Source organism: Megascapheus bottae, unplaced genomic scaffold (assembly GCF_031878675.1).
Source record: "Megascapheus bottae isolate mThoBot1 unplaced genomic scaffold, mThoBot2.hap1 HAP1_SCAFFOLD_40, whole genome shotgun sequence".
NCBI lineage: Eukaryota > Metazoa > Chordata > Mammalia > Rodentia > Geomyidae > Megascapheus > Megascapheus bottae.
In genome coordinates, this window is record NW_028327715.1 from 4,953,542 (window position 1) to 4,963,458 (window position 9,917).

The 9,917-nt window shown below is 43.2% G+C and overlaps 1 pseudogene; it reads left to right on the plus strand.

The window, feature by feature from the left end:
• The first annotated feature begins 7,990 nt into the window (after positions 1-7,990).
• On the plus strand, positions 7,991-8,931 carry LOC150039408 (RWD domain-containing protein 3-like; annotated as a pseudogene).
• The last annotated feature ends 986 nt before the right edge of the window (positions 8,932-9,917 follow it).

A 9,917-nucleotide genomic window follows, 5' to 3' on the forward strand; every position in this document is an offset into this window, starting at 1 on the left:
CTTTCTCAGATAGGCACACACCCTTCCGCAGCTCCCCTTCATTCTTTCCCTGCTCCAACTTTGTCTGGATCTGTCAAGAATGATGTCATCTTGCTATCAGCAACATGCACAATTTACTTACCAACTTTTGCCATTAATTCTGGACACTGGGGAGGGAAGGACTCAGGGTGATTTTGGGTTTGAATGAGTCAGAGCTTTCATTTGAACTTCTCTTTTCTCATTCTGTATATAACGCACTAGATTTTTATTTTTTTTTAATTTGGCAACCTTCTATGTATACATCAAAGGCAAAAGCCACTTTTATTAGAATCCTTTCTCCCTTTGTATCCAGAATCTACCAATTGAAAGTGGGGCTACTCAGAGGCCCCATCAGGTAGTAGGAAAAGAAAGTTAGGCCCATGGTGAGTGAACTGAGGGGTCAGCCACAAGTTCTGCCTTTCATTTTTTCTGATGAAGCTCATCTCCTGGAGACGATTGGCCCCATCATGTGGCAAGTTTTCCTTCATCTTCTTCCCAGGAGCACAGACCTACATATCTGAACTCTTCCAGGCCCAGCCACACAGAAACTAAGGTAAGGCCTGCCTGTAACATCTGTTTATTGTGTGGAAGTCTGCAGGTTTTCAGTAGTTGTTGTGCAAGACACACTCAGAGCAATCCATTGGTCGAGGAGTCTCTGCCTGGGCTGGTGTGGTCTGTGAAAGCACAGCCATGGGGAGGGAGCATGAGCAGTCATGAGACACAGGATGTGGAGGAGAATGTACTTCACTCAACTGCATGCCCCCCCCCATCAGATCCTGCCACAATTCTACCATATTTTCTGTCCTCATGCACCAGCATCTCCTTCGCAGAGGGACTTACCAATCTCTAGGCTCAAGATCTGACAATATGGCTTGAGTGGCTGCTATCTGCCACAGATGTCTCATGCTCAAGTCTTCAGCTTTCCTACTTGGAAGAACTGCTGGCCTTGACAAGAACCCTACAGCTACAGGGCACCCTGCTGGAGAGACTCCATTGCCAACCACTGGGCTCTGCCTTGTTGATCCACTTGTGGATCAAGAGTAAATACTGTGGACAGAGTGAAAACAGTTTTTTATTTTGTTTCGTTGGTCATGGGGCTTGAACTTTGGACCTGAGTGTTGTCCCTGAGCTCTTCTGCACAAGGCTACTGCCCTACCGCTTAAGTCACAGGGACACTTTGTGTTTTCTAGTGGTTAATTGGAGATGAGAGTGTGAGGAATTTCAGTGCTTGCTGGCTTTGAACCTCAGCCCTCAGATTTCAGCCTCCTGAATAGGTAGGATTACAGCCATGAGGGAATGGGCCTGGCTTACTATTTTTTTAATAGTTGTATATAAGTGTTAATGATCTTACACATTGAATTTGCTTCATCCTATATTAATTTCAATATGATGATAGATTTGCTTCTCCTTCAAACTTAATATTCAGAGAGAGAGAGAGAGAGAGAGAGAGAGAGAGAGAGAGAGAGAGAGAGAGAGAGAGAGAGAGAGATTTGCCAGAATTTCCTTATAAAGAAGAAAGAAGAGCAACACTTTAGAAGAAAAAAAAATTTGTAGTATTACAGATCGGGTTTTAAGTTGTGACAATGAATTTGCCTAGTCTCATAAAATTCCCCTGTAGTTATACAAGAGAGAGTGATTTTTAATAGTCTAGTTCTGAGCAGGGTATGGTGGTACATTTTAATTTTCCCCAAAACCTTGGAAACCTGCAATGGGAATATCAGTTGAGCCTAGGTGTTTCAAACAGTCTGGATAACACAGCCAGAGTGTAAAATACATGCACATACACACAACTGAGCCAGCAAGTGAGAGATAGAGAGGGAGGAGGTGGGGGAGAGAAAATATCGTAATTCTTACTGTATTTGTGGGCTATCTTTTTGAGTTGTTCAAAGTCAACTATAGTCTAAAAATAGTAATAAAAACACCAGAAAATTCATAAATTTTATTTTTTAATTATTTCTTTTTGTGTGGTGCTGAGGATCAATTGTGAAGCCTTTAGATGCAAGGTGAATGCTCTCATACTGAGTTATCCATAATTTAAAGCTCCCGTAATTTTTTTTCTATTTTTTTGGCAGTCCTGGAGGTTAGGATTTGAGCCCTGACCTTGGACTTTTCTCAAGGCTAGAGCTCTACCACTTGAGCCTCAGCACCTCTTGCAGCTTTTTTCTATGTGTGTGGTACTGAGGAATTAAACACCGGTCGTCCTTCATGCTAGGCAAGCACTCTACCACTAGGCCCAATTCCCAGCCCTCCCATAAATTTTTAGTTACTCACTACTCTGAGTAGGAGGAGGATGAAATCTAACACCTGCCTTTCACCTTGTCTATGTCCAGCTGTGGGCCTCACCAACCACTGACTGCCTCTTAGAGATAAATTCCATACTTGTTCATTTTCAAGACCAACCATTGGATTCTGAGTGAAAATTTCCTAGCAGCTTGCTTACATTCGGACTTTTGGATGTGAAAAAATTCATGCATTGGAAAACCCGTAGATAAACAGGAGTGTGATTAGCATAGGGAAGAACAGATTTCAATAAAATGAGGAAATAGATGAAATGGGATGTGTCAGAAGGCAAACGATCCTTCCTGCTACAAAGGAAAAAGGGGGAGGGGCTGTGGAGGCTGCCCAAAGCCCATGGCTGACATTCAACTTCAAGAGGGGCATGCATTTGAATTGCTCAATAAAACTGAATGTAAGGGACCTGGAGCATGGCCTAATGGTAGAGTGCTTGCCTCCCATGCACAAACTCATGTGTTCTATTCCTTAGCACCACATACACAGAAAAAGCTGGAAGTGGTATTGTGGCTCAAGGGTAAGCCTTGAGAAAGCCCAAGGATAGTGCCCAGGCCCTGAGTTCAAGCCCAGGACTGGCAGAAAAAAAAGGAATGTAAATTAGGCAGCATCCAAGAGAGAATGGGAACTCTATATGTCTTGGCTCAGTGATGGAGTAGGGAGAGAGATGTCCATGTGTGAAGTGCCCCTGTGGCTCAAGTGGCAGATCACTAGCCTTGAGCAAAATGTGTCCAAGGAGGCACCCAGGCTAGAGCTCTACCACTCTCTAGCTCTACTCCTGGGTCTTCGTGCATGCTAGGCAAGCACTCAACCACTAGGCCACAATTCTAACTCACCAAATAATGGATTTTATTATGATATTTCCACCCGTGCACAAGAGAACTGTGTTCTTATTCACATTCTCATCCTGGTTCCTATACACCTTCCTATCCTTCCCTCTGCTTAGGCCTTTTTTATTTAGATGTTTGATTACTTGTACATATGGGTCTAGACTCCAAATGTAAGAGAAAACATGTGGTGGTCACAAGTCTGACATATTCTCCTTGGCTTTTCTGATGTCCACTTCCTCTCATTTTCTTGGAACTAACACACTTTTATTCTCATAGATGACTGAACAAGACTCTATTGTGTGTGTGTGTGTGTGTGTGTGTGTGTGTGTGTGTGTATTTTTTCCTCCCTCCGTTCATCTGTTGACAGAAACTTGAGTGGCCACATAAATCTTTACTGTTATAATAGTGCCACAGTAAACATGAGTGTCCAGTTCTCAACAATACTGAATTTATACTGTCTGTGACATGTTTCACTAATTAGGTAGGAAATTTGAACAGGTGCACCATACCTCTCTCATTTGGGAAGCTCCAACATTACGTTGTTGGAAAGACATGTTGTTGATTTCTCAGGAACCATTCCGAATCCCAAACTGCTCCTCATAGGAGGAAATGGAATGAATTCCCTGCCATCCAGTTTTGGCTTTTAAATATTAATTTTTTCCACTTTTTAAAACTTACAAAATAGTTCCTGTCGCTCTCTCCATTCCCCCCTCCTTCCTTCCTTCCTTCCTTCCTTCCTTCCTTCCTTCCTTCCTTCCTTCCTTCCTTCCTTCCTTCCTTCCCTCCTTCCTTCTTCCCTACTTCCCTCCCTCCCTCTCTCTTCTCTCCCTCCCCTCTTTTTCTCGCTCTTACTCTCTGACTCCTCTCTTACTCTTTTGCTGTCAGTACTTGGGCTTGAACTCACAGCTACTGGCTCTTACTTATGTCAGAGTTGGCCCTTCTCACTTGAGTTGTGTCTCTACTTCCGAGTTGTTGGTGGTTACATTTAGACTTTCCTGCCTGGGCTGTCTTGAGCCATGATCCTGAGGTATCAGCCTCCTCAGTAGCTAGGATTTCCCGTGTAAGCCTCCAGCAATTGTTGATACCAGTGTGAGGGCCTGACAGTGGTATGTACTTTCACCAGCCCTCCTCACCTCCCATTCCACTTTGTGCTTTCTCTGCCTTCCTGTGAGCTCACTTGGACCATGTGAGAAAGGCCAGTTCATCTCTTAGGTTGGGTTACTGTGGCTGAGATTGATGGTGTGGCAAGCTGGCCTAGAGGTGTCCTGTGCTGTTCTTCATCATTGCACTGAATGGTGTTGGGTCATCTGCTTGAGCACTAATTTCTGTAGTTTCCCAAACCCCAATCCCACCGAGGTATGATATTGCTCTCCTATTAAAAGGAATCACTCATAACCCTAGCCACTGATGATGGTGTGAATGGAACCTGAATGTCAATTTAGACAGGAAAGTTTGAGGGTCCATCTCCAATTCATCAGCAAAATGCTGGACTGGAGTCATAACTTAAGTGGGAGAGTACCTGCTATGAGCACAGAACTAACTCTCTCTCTCTCTCTCTCTCTCTCTCTCTCTCTCTCTCTCTCTCTCTCTCTCTCTCCCTCCCTCCCTCCCTCTCTCTCTCTCTCTCTCTCTCTCTCTCTCTCTCTCTCTCTCTCTCTCTCTCTCTCTCTCTCTCACACACACACACACACTCACACAAACAAAAGAGGGAAGAAGGAAAGGTCTGGTGTGGTGGACTCCTCTGTGAGAGGCCTGTAGACATTCTGGTCAGCTTTCTCTGGGGATGAAGCACTGGAGATGACTGGTATCCCATGATGCCATCTTGCCTTCTCCGTGCTGGGATCACCTGCTTAGCCCTCTCAGAAAGCACCATTTGATCTCCAAATACACTGCTCATCTGTCTCTGACCACAACTCCTGGAGCTCACAGCATAGGTTTGATCTTCCTGAAAGGCCAGATCCATGATCCTTCCCCTGGGACTCAGAGAAGACATTTAATTATTTGCAAACCTCAAGTTTCCTCTATGAAATGAAGCTAATAATATCTCATACATTATAGAGATGATCTGAGAGATGAGATGAAATCAAACATTCTAAACATGTAGCTAGGTCCTAGAACTTGTATGCTTTGCCTCCCAAGTGCTGGTATAACAGACCTGTACAATCACACTTGCAACTAAGTTATTCCTTTGCTTTCTTCACCTTCCAGGTACTGAACTCAGGACCTTGGGCATGTTCCTCTACCAATCCTCAGTACTGGGGTATTTTAGGAGGAAGGGAGGAAATTAGGTCACTGTGAGCATGCCCTTAAATGGCATATTGGGGATGAGAGTCTCTGTGTGCCCTCTCTCCCTCTCTCCCTCCACCCCCCAGCCACTGAGTTACACAGGCCTCCTCTTCTATCACATGTTCCTGTTGATATACATTGCTCAAAATAATATAGCCAAGAGATATGTTTGGATGAGGCAATGTAAACCCTTTTCTTCTTTTCAGTGGATTGTCTCAATTATTTTGTAACAGACAGCTGACTCTCCAGGTGAAGTGAGATTTTCTTTGTAATTTGTAACCTAGGTACACAGTGATGAGAAACCCAAAGGAAAAACTCTGACTGTAAATCTGTCACATTTTCTGTTGATGCCATAGTTTTAGATGTTTAAATATTAATGTGTTTGGCAAATACATTAGAACCCGAGTGATAAATGGAACTGTATAGAAGGTTACCTGTGATGTTAAAAGGGTCCCCAGTGATTAACAACTGTGCATTAGTAATTCTGACGATGACATGCCCTTAAGTTTCATACTGTTTCTCTCTTCCCTCTTGTTCGACTATAACAGTAGGTCCATGGCATTAAAAAGAGCAGAGGAGAATGCAGATCAATAATGATTGGCTTACAGGGAATTGGAAGTCCAGAAACTATATATCTTTAACATTTGATTTTTCTTTTAGCAGGAAATGTGTGGTAGCAGCTAAGATTTTCTAGTTTTTTTTTTTTGCCAGTCCTAGGTCTTGAACTCAGGGCCTGAGCACTGCCCTTGGGCTTTTTCCTCAAGTCTAGCATTCAAACACTTGAGCCACAGCACCACTTCTGGCTTTTTCTTATGTATGTGGTACAAGAGGAATCGAATCCGGGTCTTCATGCATGTTAGGCAAGCACTCTACCACTAAGCCAAACACCCAGCCGAGTTTCTAGTTTTTAAAAACACATATATAGCCAGGTGCTGGTGGCTGCTGCTCCAATCCTAGCTACTCAGGAGGCTGGGGCTTGAACTCAGGGCCTGTGTACTGTCCTTGGGTTTTCTTAAGGCTAGAGCTCTACCACTTGAACCACAACACCACTTAGAGATTTTCTTTTTCTTCTCTCTCTCTCTCTCTCTCTCTCTCTCTCTCTCTCTCTCTCTCTCTTTCTTTTTTCTTTCCTTCTTTCCTTCTTTCTTTCCTTCTTTTGTGGTGTGTCATTAGACTTGAAGTCTGGGCCTGGGCATTGCCCCTGAGCTCTTTTTCAGCTCCAGGCTATCACCCTACCGCTTGAGCCTCAGCACCATTTCTGATTTTCTAGTTGTTAACTGGAGATAAGAGTCTCATGGACTTTATTGCCCGGGCTTGCTTTTATCTGCAGTCCTTAGATCTCAGCCTCCTGAGTGGATGGTATTACAGCTGTGAGCCACTGTGCTGGGCTATTATGACTGTCTGTGTAGGTGGTACAAGGAATCAAAACTGGGGCCTTCGTGCATGCTAGGCAAGTACTCTACTAATAGTCCACACTCCTGGCCACACCAATCATTTTTATGGGGAAATCTTGGTTTTTGAATAGAAAGAAAAGATGTTATAGGATTTTCTAATCCAATGTTTCATTTATCATTGATGGATTTTTTCCAGTAGAATATTTCACTTGTGATGTTTTTCTGTACTTCATTGTGTTGATATAGTATGGCTTATTTTCTGTCTTCTTTCACCCATCATTATGCCATAAGCACTCAATGCATATGATAGTATTAATAACCCTATTAACAGCTAATATTTGTCAAGTGTTTCCTCTCTATGGATCAGGCAGTATTTAACCAGTCACGTAATATGCTATAGCTTACAACAGCCAATGAGGTAAATCTATTACAAGTGCCATGTATCACACAATAATGGAAAGAAAAGTTTCAAGAACTTACCAAGTACTAGGCAGAAGTGAGTAACAAAGCAGGGATTTGCACCCAGGCAACTTAAACCCAGACTCTAAGTCTCATAGTTGCTGTAAATCCTGCTCAGCCCAATTATTCCTAAGCCATGCAACTTCATATTTGTTCTCATAGGAGGCACTGAGGATTTTGGGGAATAGAATATTGTCCTATTAATCTTTACATATCCATGACTTAGTGAAATGTACAGCTCATATCAAGAATTTAGTATGTATTTTTCAAAAGTGAATTAATTTCTGATTTGGGCATAAAACATTGGGAAAACATCACAGAATGCTGTACTGACTCAATAAAATTTAAGTGGAGTCCACAGTATTTTCTACGATTTGTCTCACTCTACTAGTAACTTGCCATTCCCCATCAAATAGTGGAATTAGGAAGTCACATGCTGTGGTTCATGTGATAATCTACTAAGCAGGAGGCTGGGATATGGAGGATGAGAGATTCAAGGTCAGGCAGAAAGTTCTGTGAGTTTGTCTCCAAAATAGCCAGCAAAAATTAGGATATATGGCTCAAGTATTAGAGTGTCAGCAAAGCAAGCAAGTCAAGAGAGCATGAGGCCCTGAGTTCAAACATTAATGAAATAGCCAGCAAAAATTAGGATATATGAGTGGCCGTGAGGCCGCGCTGCTCCCGGCCTGGTGACGGCGGCCGCCGGAAGCGGACATGGTGGCGCTGGTGAGCAAGGAGCTCGAGGCTTTGGCGGCGATTTTCTGCGGGCTCCATGAGTGGGAGGTGTTGAGCCGCTCAGGTGAAGACCCCGAGGCTGTCAGCCTCCACTGTTCTACCCGCGGCCTGGCCGGGGGGCCCCGCCCCGCGCTCCTTCCCCCCTGGCCCTGGCGCCCGAGACCTGGGCCCCTTCCCTGAGGCCTTGAAACAGATGGGACTGTGTTCAGAATCCACACAAAGGCTGAAGGACTTGGAGATGTGGATATACCCTGAGAGTCGGTATTCCAGTTACCTGCCACCTACCCCTTGTGCCTGCCCAGGATCTCAATTAACTCTGAACTCCTGACCAGGGCCCAGTGTGAGACTGGGAAAGACATGCTACTCGAGCAAGCAGAGACCCTCCTGTCAGAACCTATGGGTCATGAGCTGGTCCTCTGGCGTCAGCAGAATCTCCGGCATATCCTCAACCAGCCAGAACCCAGAAAGGGCAGCAGCCAGGATGCTTTTGCAGTCAGCCCGACCATGGATGATGGATTGTGGCTGGCTCTTTTGCATCTAGATCCTATGAGAGCAAAGACTAAATACATCAGAACTGTGCAGAAATGGGCTTCTGATTTAAGGCTCACAGGAAGACTGGTGTTCATGGGTAAAGTAATACTGATTTTACTGCAAGGACACAGAAGCAACATCAAGGAGTACCTGATGCTGCAGAAAACCTCCAAAGTCGATGTGGACTCAAGTGGAAAGAAATGCAAAGAGAAAATGATTAGTGTACTATTGGAAACAAAAGTACAGATAGAACACACAAGGTTTCTGGCATTTGAAGTCAAAGAATATTGAGTGTGGGATGACTTACAAAAGGAATTTGAAGCTGCAGGACTTCAGAAGCTTTTCTCCGAATTCGAGCTTGGGCTGGTGAAATAAAATGAATGACAGGAGTCTGGATCAAACAGCAGGGTTTTGTTGTTGCCCTGGCTTGGTGGAGGGGCTATTGAAAGAATTCTAAGGAGGCAATGTTAAGGTTTCTCTCAAGTACAGTCTTTCTCATTTCTGGGACAAAAGCTGTGTTTCATAGAATATACGCAGGAAAATACCTTCCATGTCCTAATTTTTGCCAGGGAAAACTGGGCTTAATAGATGGAACTTTATTTAGAAGATAAAGAGATGAAAGCAAAAAAGCCTTTGGTTTTTTTCATATATTTTTATTGTAATTAATAGAAGGGTTACATTATATTCGCCAGATAGAAGGTGCATTAATTCCCATACATTGATACCCTTTCTTATGTCTTGGTCCCCATTTCCCTCCCCCCCCTCATCCCACCCCTCATCTTGTTTTTCCCCCTTCCCTATCCAGTTTCAAATAACCAAATACAACTATATGCAATATATCAGATAACAAAGTGAGATACTGTAAGAATATGAGATAACCAAGGGACAGCAAAAGAGATGAGAGATAGCATAGTACATTAAGGACAACAATCACTCATTATATGGCTAAAAAAGCCTTTGTTTTATTTTTTAAACTTTTAAAAATTTTTTACAGTGTCTTTATTTAACTCTGTGAAGTAGATCTGTGCTTCCTATGTTCTTTTTCAAAATTTACTTTTAATATATTTTATTGTTATTGTAGAAGTGATGTACAGAGGGTTAATGTAACATAACTCAGATAATTGTACATTTCTCTTTGGATATTGTTACCTGAGCCTTTGCTTTAAATAGACTGTTTGGAACTATGCAGTTTTTAAATTGTTAAAAAAAATTAGGATATATGGTTCAAGTATTAGAGTGTCAACAAAGCAAGCAAGCCAAGAGAGCATGAGGCCCTATTTGTAGACTTTCCTGCCTGGGCTAGTTTTGAACCATGATCCTCAGATCTCAGCTCCTGAGTAGCTGGGATTACAGCTCTGAGTCACCAGTGCTCAGT